General features: G+C 44.4%; 1 protein-coding gene across 2 annotated transcripts in view; it reads left to right on the top strand.

The window, feature by feature from the left end:
• LOC142814565 (uncharacterized) overlaps window positions 1–14,963 on the top strand; it is a 416,641-nt gene that overhangs the window by 38,862 nt on the left and 362,816 nt on the right. The gene's annotated exons all lie outside the window — the stretch shown is intronic.

Raw genomic sequence — 14,963 nt, 5'->3', positions numbered from 1 at the left:
CAGATGCTTTAAATTTTCGGAGCCTGCCACTATGTCGCCCTTCAAGATCATATCATGGTTTTGGAACGTTTGAACCCAGTTATTATTCGCCGAGTTTTCCCCAAGACCTGACAGAAATGTTTGCGCAAGTTCGGGGCTTCGTTCACTAAAACGTTCTGAACTACCACAAAAGTATTGGGCACTTCTCTTTCATCCGCCTTTTCACTGAAAACCCCGCCCTCGTTCTCTTTCACTGCCGCCCAAATTTAGGCTTATATACAATGGGAAAATCTGTTTTGCAATTCCGAACGCTGCCAAATACTTCCGAGAGTCAAGCGGACAATGGGGGAAGGGGGGGGGGGGGGCTTTCCATGCATTGCCTTCTCACGAGTGTCGTTCTCGTTCAATGCGTTCTGAAACGACTCGCCCACGATCCCGCCGGATGTTCACCCTCGGCGTCCATTCCGCACTTGGGAGCAAGCCGGCGGAGAAGGCGCGGCGTTTATTGTGGCATCCCCTTCGCCTTTCTTTCCCTTTCTCCCTCTCTCTTTTCACCGTTGCTCGACGGAGCGTGTCAAATTGAGTGCAGCGATGGCGTTTTCCCAACGTTATACCGCCAGCCACCTTATTTTTATTATGTGCTAGTAGGTAGGTGGCGGGTAACACAGAAGCCCGTTTTTCTCGTTGGCAGGCAAACTTCGTTTCTTAGCTCTAAAGGAGAAAAGCGGAAGTTGAATGTGAAGTGAAGGAATACTGAAGAGGGATCGGGGTTACAATAGATTCGGGAGGAAGAGGGAGGGGGCATGAAGTACTCTTTCACTTCTGAGAACGCCCGCCACCTCTCACCGATCGTCGGCGCTACGCTGTATAGAATCTCTTCGCGAATCGCAAAAGGGTGCAGTTGTATTCGAGCCATTGGTGTATTGTCGTCGTGGGCGCTACATTTGTTTCTTCACCCCTAACTAAGCCATTACCCAAACGCTCGCCGGATAAGGCCGCCAAAACTAACCAAAAAAATAATGTGCGAAAAGTTGGTGTTCATAAGTGATATTGCACGAATATTGCACTGTCGCGTTCAGTTCAGGAGATCGAGAATAGAAATTTGAAAATTCAGCAATTCAGTGATTCAAACTCCCTCTTTTCTCTTTTGTATTGTATGTTGCCAAGCGTGTTCTCTGCAGCGGATGGTTCGGCTCCAAGGTATGGACATATATAACGCATTGTAGTATCTATTTTTGAAGCATTCCTAACCTTATTTAGTGTGTGATTGCAGTGCTTATAAGGACAAATCATCTGTATACTTGTTGTGTCCATCACTTATGGTACCGCGGAACGTTAATGATACAATAATTGGCTCGCATAAAAGCAAGTCATAATGTTATAACACTATATTGTTCTTGAAAAAGCATGCCATAATGATGTAATCTATTGCAATACAAGATTTGTATTGTGGACAGGTCAGGAAAGCACCCCATTTAAAGAAAAAATGTCAAGATGTTTGATTTCAGAGTGCGTTAATCAATGTTGTGTTGCATAACAATGTTTCTTTTTATCTTCTTATGAATGGTACTCTGCGCGACCTGCAGCCCATTGCTTTCTTTTTATAACGTAGTGAAACAGAGTTTGTTTGAAACCTCCAGCTATTAACATCTCTGTCCACTTTTTTTTTGTCGTACGCTTCTGATATTTTTCAAAAGCAACATTAGGGGCCCGAGTAGAACAGGACTTGTTTTTCTAAAATAACTTTTTCAACTCCTGTGAAATACGCTGATATATCGCTTCCGCCGAAAATGCTTCTGTACTAGTGTTTAACAGATCCCACAAAACCTTGATTCAATTCATACACAATAGAGGACTTAAAACATAGATGTAATACACCCATGCGCAAAATATTGTGGTTTGAGGTCTACAGCGAAATAAGGTACTAAATGTTCTTTTCTGTTTGGGCAGCTAGCATTTCGTATTTAGAGTTTGATATTTCTGTTCCACTTTGTTAAAATTGTGAATGTTTTTGTCGTTAAGCTGAGCTATAGGTTTTCACACTGTTTGTATGACGTCCCCTTACTGTGTTCACTGAAGTTGCACTTTTTGTTTTCACTATAGTAGCTGTGCAGTGTGCACTACCTTAATTCCATTCTTAGGACCCAGGCTTGGTTCAATACGCCTTTGCTCTTGCGCCCTAACTCATATGCTGCTTTGCAGAAAGAAATCCCCAACCAAGCATTCTGTATTTGTGGTTAACCAGCGAACAAGGGACCTGCATGGCTGGAGTTTATCACTGAGTTAATTACGATGGTTCAGTAGGTTCTTTATCAATTATCGTTGACGTTCATTCCGATATCCTAATTGGTGTTTGCCGCCAATGTGTTCTCTCCTCCATTCTGAGTGGACAAGTGGTGAGCGTTGGGACTTCGTCAATTTCTGGGGCACACGCAATAAGAGTTTCGCGTACATGAGAGGAAGGAATTTTGCTTTTGCCCAGCCATATGCAGCTAGGCTGTGAAAACTGGTTTTTGTTCACATCGTGTCCAAATATATACTACGTGTCGTAGCCCAAGAGGAATCACTAAGTTATAATTTGCAACTAGATAAACTAGCTGTTTTATATGTGTTCTGTTCTTTTCATTTTGTCGCGCAATGAGCCATCTCTTCAAAAATATTCTCTATCAACAATAATGATGCATGCTAAATATACTTCTGCAGCACTTTCAGACATCGCACAATACTGTAAGGCCTCCTGTAAATACTTTAGAAATAGCGGCTTGCCTAGGTAAGCATTATCGTTTGGCAGATATAAGTTTGCTGGTTAATATCAGTAACCAAATTCAAGCTGTTGCCCCATAATAGCAATAACAAAAATAGTATAGTCTTTAGGGTATTGCTTCTCTAAACATGGTAGGATTATGGGAGACGCCATAGTGGAGGGCTCCGGAACATTCAACGATCTCGCGTTCTTTAGGGTGCACTGACATCGCAGTGCGCGCGGCCTTCCAGCACTTCGCCTCCATCAAAATGCGGCCAGAATAGAACTCGCGACTTTTGGGTCTGCAACCAAGCACCATAATTGCTACACCACCGCGGCAGACAGCGATAAAAAGAGGAAAAAATCCCATTTATTTTGGAAAAACGTAGAGAAGTAGTGCATCCCCTTTTTTAAGTGCGAATGCACTTTATAAGCGACCCTGCATCCACCGTCCGCGGTGCGCTTCCTCCTCTCCCCTAGCAACGGCGCGAGGACAGGAGATGAGTGTCTGTAGCAGCGGCGCAGCGACGTCACACACCACGTGATTGCGCGCGCTCCGCCCTCCGCTCCATGGCTGCGCGCGCCCGCGCAGCCACGACTTGCTCGAGATCGGCAAGTCGTCATAGGTATGGATCCATCGCAGGCATCAACCTCGACTGCGATACCTCCAACAACGAGTACAACGCAATCGAATGCGAGCATTGCACGCGTCGTTAAAGATGTCGTGCCGGTTGAAGACAAGGCAGCGCGGCGAAGGGCCCGTGATGCCGAGCGCAAGCGGGCGAAGCGGGTCGCGGACAGAAACATCCTTATGGTGCGAATTTACTCTCACATATACGCGTAAACTCACCAAGATTTCCCGAGAGGGTCTAATAGTTCCTTGGAATCGCATTGTGATCACACGGGGGAGTTTACGTTAACTCACTGGCGAATGCAAACGGATTTTAACTTTACTCCCCCTCATATCATCACCCCGTGCATTCGCAGTCAACCATGTTCACCCTCGGGGAAATGCTTGGGAGTTTTTTTCTGCCACCTTTCTCTGATGATTCCGATAACAGACTCTTGTTACGCACGTGATACACGATAACGACATAAATCTTGCGGGATAGGCGAAATAATAAAAAAGATAACATTTGCCACTGAGCAATAACTCAGTCACGTTTTGCAGGCACACCAGCAACACCCGCTGGTAGCCAGGGAATTCATCACTGATCCAGTGGAAAGAAAGAACAGCTTAGAGGAGATCATGTCTTTCTCGGGAGACGCAGCGAAAAGACAAAAGAACAAGAAGAAGAAAAGAATGGTGACACACCTGTGGCAATACGGCAGAATACTGCATAGAGAGTTGTCAAAACGTTCAGTGGACGCTGCAGCGACACACTGCTACATAGACTAAGTGACGAAGGCAGGAAGAGTGGACGACACGTGTGTTTGCGCAACGGGGCACAATTGTTGGTGCACGTACGTCAAGAATGTTTGCGTCTCGGGGAGTGCTTCGCGAGCTTCGGTGTTCCTAAATAGATAAGGCGCTTTTCGTATAGCCTCGGGGTTTGGAAGTCTCGCAGCTTTTCGCATAGCTTCGAGTTAGCGAGCGAAGGAGAAAAAATATTGATGATTCATTGACGTTATGCTTAGTCACGGTTCGTTAGCATTGCTTAAACGTGCTGACAAGGTTAAGTCGTTTCTTGTTGCAGCAGCTCTACTTATGAGCTATAGCTTTAGAGTAGATCATCAAGGGCCCTTGCCCTTTTAACCTTAGTCATCCTGTAGAGAGGCACAATGCTCTTCCCTGAAACAGCATATTACTTTTATGAGCCGCGCTCTTGCGCAGGTATTTCATTATTTTTATGTCTGCTAAACTGGCAGCAACGAGAAAGAGGTATGAATTACGGGTTTTATTTATGTATGCTATATTCACTCCGTAGCGCTTGTACTAGTGACGCAAAGAAGGAAAACTTGGTCATGAAATCACCTTATCGGTTTGTTTTTTATGCGTGGATGTCTGGTGAATTGTGGACGAAGGTTAGAACAGTATGTCTGGCAAAAAAACAAAAGGGGTGGAGGGTTGGGAGACCTTAAGCTTCGCCTTTGAAAGGTGAATGCGAGAGTGATATTCTGTTCCTAGTGCATGCCTTAACCACTTATGCATGCACACTTTTTAGTATGGTGTAACTCGACAAGTTTAAATTGTGAATTGCTGCAATGCAACCAGTAAGCTCGAAAGTGGCTTGTGTCAGTGAAACTTTCGCATACGGGTAGAATGCTTTCAAACGCGAAGAATTATGCGCGTGAAATGTTTACGAGCTTGCTACGCACCCACTACATGATCCTAATGGAATACGTGCATTAACGTGGGGGCCTTTTCTAATGAGCCACTGGCTTTAAACTAAGGGGTTATGATAATCACGTGCTCTGACGACAAATGACGATGCACACTTGTACTTCGCAACATTACTGTGATAATACACGCTGGATTCTGAAGCTTGTGCACAGGGCGCGTGTATTTGTAAAGCACGAACGGTGTTTTCACGACATTTTCAAGCAGAGAAAGGTTTTTTAACTGCATTTACAAGAATACGTGTGGTTGGACACGTGCTTGCCCCGCAAGCGACCTGGGTTTTATCTGCACTCGGACCCGCAAATTTTTATTCTTTACTTTATTTGCCTCTGTTTTAGTTATTAATATTTATTATTTTATTTCCAGTTAGCGGTCATGCACAACATGATAATTTTCTCTCACAACCAACGACGGCGGCGCGGACTCCGTATTTCTGTGAAATGAGCTCTTTGACGCTATGATGTAAAAAAAAAAAACGAAAAGCGTCTGTGGGTTTACTTAGGTTGACTTACGCAAGCAAACCAAAATCATTGAAAGATATTACCCAAAGAATCATACTGGGCGCATCAGCAATGCATGGCGGATTGATCTACGACAGAACAAATGACACACGTCAAGTTCCTTTCTTTACATGTGCTTTGTTCCCGTTTCAATGAAGTATGAATAGAGAGAAAGAGAGAGAGAGACAGAGAGAGAGAAAAATCAGGTATGAATAATAATTAAAAGTCTGCCAGCTTTCAGGGGCCGAATTCATTAGGTTACTTTTTGCTAGTGGTGCTTAACCATTGTGCGGTCGATTTTGGCAAGGAAGTGCCCAGTGCCAGTTTTAACATGAATTTTATCTGCAGGAAAATTCAAGCGTAAAGAGGTTTTTGTCAATACAGGTCCATGACACGATGAATCATTGCTCATGGGAGAACCATTATAGATGCAACCATTGCTTTTGGTAACCCTTCATTTCGACTTACCAGAAGTCACAACTTTAACACAGTTCCAGTGAACTCATCCATTGATTGTTTTAAGTTTTCCTTTTTTCTTCATATTGACATTGGGAATGGTCTTGATGGCTCCCAGCGCGAGTTGTCTAACAATAAATTTGTGAAATAATCGCCAAACTCTGTTTACTGATGAACTGTGTATGCTTGCCTGCATGGTGTAGTTATTTTGTTCCCCTTTTAAGCGCGAGAACTTTTACGTATTGCGTTTTAGTGTAGATTAGGTATACATTCATTACTGCAATAGATTGCTTATCAAGATGGCAGCATATGTAAGTAAAATAAATACAGAAAATGTTCCCTGTGAAATGAATAGCATGCGTGTGCTATGTGTTGCCATACATCGTTGCTTTGATAATAGGCTAACCTGTCTGTGCTAAACTTCATGCAATAACGAACAAAACTATTTGTAGCATTTCTCAACCCTCACCTATAACTTTACGCTCAGGATGCTGTTAGCTTAGCGCATGCGATTACGCTATTTTTGATAGTGCCAAATACAACCTTGTTTTGCATATCTTGTTTGATTGATATGTGGGGTTTAACATCCCATAACCACCATATGATTATGAGGGACGCCGTAGTGGAGGGCTCCGAAAATTTTAACGTGCACCCAAATCTGAGCACACAGGCCTACAACATTTTCGCGTCAATCGGAAATGCAGCTGCCGCAGCCGGGCCGAGTACCTTAGCCACTATACCACCGCGGCGGGGCTTGCATATCTTGTTAGCTGTACAAATTGTTTTAGAACAAAAACCTCCTTCCACGAACTGTACTGCGCTCCAGAGACATATCAGTGCGGTTACGCTTTTTTTGTTATGGTAGCTGAGTTCATGGGATTTACGGGATAACTGTTTGTAAAACTGGGCTGACCTAATGACATTCCGATGAAAGCACTTCTGAGTGTTTAGGATACTAGACTCAGTAATACCTCGAAGGTGCGTTTAATCGGAGCTTACAGTTGTAAGAGTACAAACGCTAGCGTGTTCTCACATACCGGATGTTTTAAGAAATGTGTTCAAATCTCCAAATGTAAGCAAATTTGATAGTGATTCAATGGAATGTAGCACAATAGAAAATAACTGTATTGTGTCCCGTGGAACGCAAGTGGGTCGCACTCCCAGCTCAGTCACACAAAGGCACCGGCCGGCTTCTGTAATCACAGGCATCTGAAGGTGGTCAAAGACGTCTTTCGGGACCGTAATTAAGGTATTTACATTAATAACATTTTAATTGTTGCATGAAGTTGGTTATATCAATTGGGAGAAATGAAGTTCTTCATGTTAAGAAACCATCGCCACTTCGAGGCAGAGAAGTGGCCTCTATTACGTACTGTGGCGTATTGAAGCTCAAACAAAAATTAATGATGAATCCGAACAAGCAGGCGACCAGAATGACGTGACTCTTCAAGACGACGTTATATGCGAGGGTGCAATTCTTCTCTGTTCGTTAACGTATATCAGTAATGTCGGCTATAACGGAGAGCGCATCTCGCAGACTGTTACAACGACGTAGGTCGGTGGTTGACATAACGACGCTCATCCAGTCTAGACGTCTCAAAAGAATATGACAGTTGTGTTCTACCACTTTTCGGCATCAGTTTTGCCCCCCAACTCAGGCAAATTCAATCTTTCGCAATCACTACTGGAAGCCCCATCTTAAGAGAGAGATAAAGATGCAAGGAAAGGCAGGGAGGTTAACCAGACGCACATCCGGTTTGCTAACCTTCACTCAAGAAGGAATGAAGGGGAGAAAAGAGGTTGCAGAGAGATAAGAAGGTACACACAATCATGAGCGCACTCGGGGGAGCACACACAGTCTACAGGCGGTCGCTCAGGTTTCTTGTTTCAAGTAAAGTAGAAGTGCTTTAGTCGCTTTCTGCACAATTGAGGCAGATGCCCAAGGTCCCAGAATCTTCTGCACACAGAATGATCTAGAGTCAAGTTGATTCAAAACCATCCGGAGCTGGCATCGTGGCGTGTCGTAGCAAGTGCAGCTGCCCATTTTTAAAATCTGGAAGCTGCAAAGGGTCCTTCTTATGAAGGACTTAAATTCTCCCGTTTGACATAACCGCCTAACTAGAACAGTTATAAAATTTATTTACCTTCTTTAATTGCTTTTCTAAATGGTGTCTTTAGCCACCTTAAGATGCCTGGGGCGACAGGAGTAATTGCTAAGGTGGCTGAACATGCTATCCTGATCAGGGTTACCCGATACCTGGAGGAACGCAGCATTTATCCCCACAACATGATAGGCTTAAGGGGGGGGGCCCTCTCGACGGAAGACGCCATGAAGCTAATCAAATATCAAGTTATTGATACGAACACATGGGACATAAGAACTATATTAGGACTGGACTTGGAGAGGGCATTTGACAACGTTCTGCACCAGTTCGTGCTGTGTCAGATCTCAAGCCTTAAGCTTGGCAAGCGCTTCCTCTACTACATAAAACCATTCCTGAGTGACAGAGAGGCTATACTCACGATGGGCAATCTTGTTTCGGATCCGGCAAAGCTTGGCGTCCGAGGGACGCCACAAGGCTCTGTACTATCCCCGACACTCTTTAACCTCGTCATGATCGGTCTGTCTCAAAGACTCTCCGAAGTAGAGGGCATTAATCAAACCATCATATGCTCACGACATCACCATATAGCGTACCGGGGGCCGCAACGGACGAATAAAGGCTGTGCTACAGGAAGCTTTCGAGGTCACGGAAAACTACCTTAAACCGACTGGTCTTCGGTGCTCGCCGCCCAAATCGGAACTGCTTCTGTACAGGCTCAATCGCAGGGGCCCCAAATCAAGAGGGTGGAAGCCATTAGAAGATACTGACATCACTCTTAGGACAGGTGAGGGCAGCTTGATCCCCAGGGTGGACTCCCTCTGGACTCTAGGTATGACCATCTAATCGAACGGCTCCAATAACCTGCTGGTCACGAGTCTCGCCAGAAAAACTCATAATGCCACCAGACTAAAAAAAGGATTGCCAACAGGCAACAGAGACTTCGAGAAGATAACCTCGTAAGGTTGCTGCACGCCTTTGTGATGTGCCATTTCACCTACGTTGCCACCATGCACAACTGGCAGAGGTCGGAGCGTGTCAAGCTCAACACGTTAATCAGAAATGTCATCAAGAGAGCTTTCCGGCTTCCCATGTACACAAGCACGGGCAGACTGTTCAGTCTTGGCATGTACAACACGCTGGAAGAAATTGCAGAGGCACAAGAGAGGGTGCGATTCGCCAGGCTGTTCACCACGCGTTCCACTAGAAACATCCTGCGGGAGCTGAGGATACCACCGATGAAAATCAAGTCTCACTTCTGCAGTATTGTTCGTCAACAACGAGAACAAATCCCAGTTGTCTCCATCCCGCGAAATGTCCACCCCGAGCATAACGGGGGTAGAAGACGGGCCAGGGTGAAGGCTTCACTACAAAAGGCTCAAGAACATGCCGGGAACTGCTCCTTCGTCGATGTGGCCCGATATACCGAGAGGAAGGCTTATGCGGTAGTGAGCATCGATTACGAGGGCGGTATCACCAACTCCGGACGACGGTGGCTGAGCAGAGCAAGTGTCAATTGCGTTGATCTTGCTGGATAGCAAGATGTCCACAATTTACAGCGACACGAGAGCAGTGGTCCGAATAATTACAGAGGGAACAATATCAGAACTATTAATGAGAATTCTTCGGGACAAAGACATCGAGCCACACACACTCATTTGATTCTCAGCTCATATGGGACGCATTGAGGGAGCGCCGCCCAATCTCAACGATTCAGCCCACATTGCTGCGCGAGGACTAGTGAACCGCGCAGCTATCGGGGGGCGCGGCGCTGATGTCTTGGAGAACCGTGACCTTCTCATATCATATAAGAAGTGGACAAAACATTTTTATATGGCGCGGAGACAATACCCTCCACCGCACAGAAAACTAAGCAGACCTCAGGCTCTGACACTCAGGCTTCTTCAGGTCGGGGCTTACCTTAATCCCACGCTATTCAACGAAAGTTATGCCGAAATACAGCCAACTAATACATGTTACTACTGCCACGATATAGCTACCTTGAAACATATGCTGTGGTGGTGCCCTTGAACAACAGCTATGGGTTAGTCCACCAGAGAGACTTGGTCTTTCTGTTCCGACGTGGGAGCGGCCCGGAACGTGCTAAAGCACGTTCCAAAAGACCAAAAAAAGTTTATGCATTCATCCATCGAGCACATATGACAATCCTCTTAATTTTTTTTGCATTTTGGACGCATTTTCTGAAACACCCGGTACTGCCTCAGTTCAGTACTTTCTCATGATGGAATATTACAGAAGGCAGTAACGGAAGCACACCATCCACTTTCGAGACCTTCCGATGACTGCAATGAACAAACGTAGTGAGCGACCAGACGCATTCAATTCTGCACTTGATCTCAAATGATTTATTATCTACCTGTACACCTCACGTACACGTTGAGACGAACTTTATTTCTACCTTAAAAAAAGTATAAGCCTCATTGTTACTGCCTAATATCCTACTTGCTTTATTGGCATTGCTTATTGCGTTCAAAAAGAAGCAAAAGAAAAAACAGCTTAAATCGTAACTGCTGCGGTGATTCTTGCTTATTAAAAACATCAAAACCTAGAAACGAGTCACCATCACGAACATCGTTGTGTGCAGTTTGTTTGACAAGGTTGTGTTTACATAAAAAAACTGTAAATAAAGATCTCACACGCTTTTATGTCACTTGCGGCGCCAGCTGTTTGCGCCATGAAAACAGTCGCAATGTTTGTAACCGTGCTGTCTACACGTTTTTATTTTTGTCCATACGTTCCGAGACTGCCTTGCAGCCCTTCAGCATTTCTGCTTCTCACGTGAGCTGTAGTGGCTTTCCGCGCGGCTTTACCTTCTATGTTTGTACTTTCTTGTTTTTGGCAGGATGTGCCCATTGCTTGTTTTGCTGAGGAAAACCTCGTCAGCGAAATTTGCTTTGAAAGCCACAGAAACAGAAAGAGTAGAAAGACGACTGCGTGGGTTGTAAAACATACTAAAACCTGCGTGCTTTCTTCAACTGTACCGCCGGAAACAAAGAAAATTGTGAAGGGCATACCCGCCCCCAGACAATTGAGTGAGGACATGAAAAAGTACACAGCATCTCCAGGAGCTCTGTGTACATTGTGATCATTCAGTGCTGTAGAAGCGAAAGTCATATTTGATTTCATCATATTTGTTTAGTTACGGGAAAAATTGCCTCACGTGTAAGGTGCAATAAAAGTGGAGGACGGAACCTCCAATATGCGATTTTATATTACACGCCCCCGTTTTTCCAATCTCGTGGTGCACTAGTTCTCCGCCCTGCAGCATTCCGGAATAGCAGAGTTTCATTCACGTCTTAAGAAACCCGGTCTCCAATTTTCAAACATGCATTTGGCAAAAGTTTTACAACCCTAACCATCGCTTGACCCGTGGGATATTGAAACCCCCCCCCCCCCTTTCCTAGTATGAAGGAAGTGCAGTTTGCTCGCTCGATAGATATGTCCCACCGGCTTTTCTTTGTGCTCGTAAAACGACCGCAGCACACGCGATCTTCGAAGCAGTCGTCGAAACGCACTTGTGTTAGGTTTTGTTCCTCTGCTCTTGATAATGCCGCATTCGTGTTGAAACGAGACAAGAAAGAGACTGACCTGGTAGAATTTCGTTATGAGCTCACTTCACATACATTATTACTTCTTATAGTCCTCATCATGAAAGTTTATCTGTTTTTTTCTTACCTCTTTGATATTACCACAGCTGCTTCTTTTGCAACTCTCATGTAAACGGCACATTTCACACATAACCACTTGCTTGCGCAAATCACACCCGGTAGTCTAGAAAATTTTCAGATTTGAGGATATTCTGCTATAGATCTGAGCTCACAAACACGAACTGTTCAGTCTATTCTGGAAATCAAGGGGCCACCAGCGATGAGGCTGAAATAAAGGCCGACGCGCATTTCTACAGACCAGGTTACTCGAAGACCGTCTAGCTGTGATCAATCTGCAGCGTGTGTTTCTCGTAGTTTGACTTCTTCTTTCTCTGACACAGGTTTGCACAAATGCAAAGTTACGTCTTTAATAGCTGAACAGCCATTATTTGATCATTTTGACCGCGTGACACTATCTTGCGAAGAGCAGCAGAACAGAGAATACTACTTAACACTCCTTTGGCCTTGCCCTTATTGATTTTCCATCCACCTGTCTACCTAGACAACAAAAGTTTTTCATTTGTGTCATTTTGCCCATTCAGACGTAATCTCTAAAGCTTTAGAGAGTGATTGCATAATGTCGCCACAATTTTCGCTAATTTTCTTATTATTCTAGTGAAACGTAACACGCGACCATCATCCCGACTCACGTCAGATAGAATTGGCCCACTGTTTAGAAACTCGACTTCATATGGCGAAGTATGTGCAATGATATTTATAAGTTTTAAGCACCTAAAGTCACCATACGATTGTAAATAAACAAAACAGTAGCAGTCATAAGTTATGACTTTGATGCAGAATAATAATGACGCTTTCCGAGACTGCAGTTCAATGACTCATACAGTATTTTGTGGCCTAGGTGCTGCTCTAGTGTCATACGCACTTTCGAGAGAAGTTTTCTAAGCAATTGGACTGACAGTCTTTTCGTTTATGATATATTTTTTCAAGATTCCCGATCAAGACGACTCGCGCAAATCTGCTATATTTGTTTAGCACATCCTTTGTGATGTAATTATGAAGTCCATGATCTTTTTATGCGTCTCTTAGTAGGCTTTAAAAAACGACGAGGAAGCTTGATTTAATAGTAAATATTCAAGTTTAGCGTTCAAAACCACCATATGAACATGAGAGACCTTGTCGTAAAGGGCTCCGGAAATTTCGACCACCTGAGTTTCTTCAGCGTGCACCTAAATCTAAGCACACGGGCCTACAACATTATCGACTCCATCGGAAATGTGGCCGCCGCAGCCGCGATTCCATCCCGCGACCGGTGGGCCAGCAGCCGTGTGGCTTAGCCACTAGACCACCGTGGCGGGTGGGAAGGAAGCTTGAGCTCCGCCTTCACGACTAGAACGCGATATCATAATCCGGCCCCGAGCGCATCACCTTCTCAACTACTGAACGGCCTCGGTTCTCGACACATGCCTCAGCCGCATCGTAAAGAATGCAATGACGGTGCACGTAACATTGGCAGTTCCGAACTATTCTTTAATTTCTAATGCAAGTGCAGTCGTTAAGTGTCTATTAGGCTATAATTATTCCTTTTGCGAATCAGCCAGAGGCCAACTATGCGTTCGTTCGTCAACGCGTTAATCCACGCAGCTGCTCCTTTTGCAGATGCTTTTGCAGCTGATGATGATTATGATTATATATGTCAGATTGCTTTGTAATGAGTGTGCCTTTAAGAAAACTCACTCGCTGCAAAACTTACTTGTTTAAACACCTGGCTATGTATTACATTTATACCACACAATATTACATTCCTTAAGGAGATTCAATGCGATACGTTCCATTCAACTATGGAGGGTGTTTTTCGGTTGTTTCTTTATTGCGACCGACTTTAAAGGTATGGTCTGCTTCTGTCATAGAACACCTGTTTGCCACTCAGACGGCTGGGTTGCATTCTCATTCGAAACGAAATTTTTCATTACCTACTTCGTTTGCACCTTTCTCCATTTCTTGGTCCTGGACAAGATAATGGTATTTCGCTCACGGCACACGAAGCCGATGCAGACATCAGAATTTTCGCGAAACGAGCTCTTTATTGCTGTCGCTTTGAAACTGCAGCTGTGCCCTGCTACGAGCGTTTATTTAATACCTCAGCTAATGGTTTTGCGGTGAAAGATGTATACGATATTGCTGTCAATTCGATGAAGGCGGAAATGCTGTAGGCCCGTGTGCTCAGATTTGGGTGCACGTTAAAGAACCCCAGGTGGTCGAAATTTCCGGAGCCCTCCACTACGGCGTCTCTCATAATCATATGGTAGTTTTGAGATGTTAAACCCCACATATCTATCTATATTGCTGTCAAAGACACCAGCGAAAAAGACGAACAATATTTATATGTGCTCCAGAAGAAATCGCGATGCAACTAGCGGGACGGCGCACTTAGCTGCTGCGTTCTCAGCTCATTTGAATTTGGCTTTCAACGTATTCTTGGCACAATGCCCATAACCGCTCCCCTGAGGGCACCAGCTTCTTCACATTGTAGATCGCATCAACACCCTGCAGCTTTTTCTTCATTGGTCAAGTGGTTCTTTGTTATCCTTATTTGCGTGTGATTGCGCCGAGTTGCCGATCCATAACGCTCGCAGTATATTCACAGCGTGCGGGACATACAGCTCTATGAAGGTTTTGTACCGCTTTTGTGTTCTTTCTTTCGTTTTACATTTTTACATTTCTTTCTTGTAGGGAAGCGTGATGGTGATGATTATAATTGCAAGTTTTTTGGTGGCTTACCTATGTTTCTAAGAATTTATCGCCTATGCAGCTATAGTGTAGCCAGTGCTCGATTCTCCGTATAGGACCCAGCATTCTATGCACTATTTTGAAGAGGTCGTGTTTACTTACTTTAGGTAATATTATTTCTCGTTCGATAAATAGAACAGTCGCCCCATTACCGCTTTTGTTATACATTGCTACAAATTCGGTCATAAAATTAAATGTCATAGCTGTAGTTCGGTTGTTTTTAACTTGAGGTCTGGTCCCTTTTATAATCTACACAATGGCAACACTGCCATCTTTTGCCCAGTGTAATACAGCGATGCAGACTAGGACTTCTCCAGCCAAGCTACCCCCCTTTTCACTTCTTTCCTCTCCTTCTTGTTTTAGTTTAGGCGATAGTTTATCTCAGTTGTGTTGAACTTCGTCTTCGGCTGTGGATTAACAGTTCAG

The sequence above is a fragment of the Rhipicephalus microplus genome, chromosome 4 (genome assembly GCF_043290135.1).
Source record: "Rhipicephalus microplus isolate Deutch F79 chromosome 4, USDA_Rmic, whole genome shotgun sequence".
Classification (NCBI taxonomy): Eukaryota; Metazoa; Arthropoda; class Arachnida; order Ixodida; family Ixodidae; genus Rhipicephalus; species Rhipicephalus microplus.
Note: the sequence above shows the minus strand (reverse complement) of the source record. Positions and strands in the feature narration are given on the sequence as shown.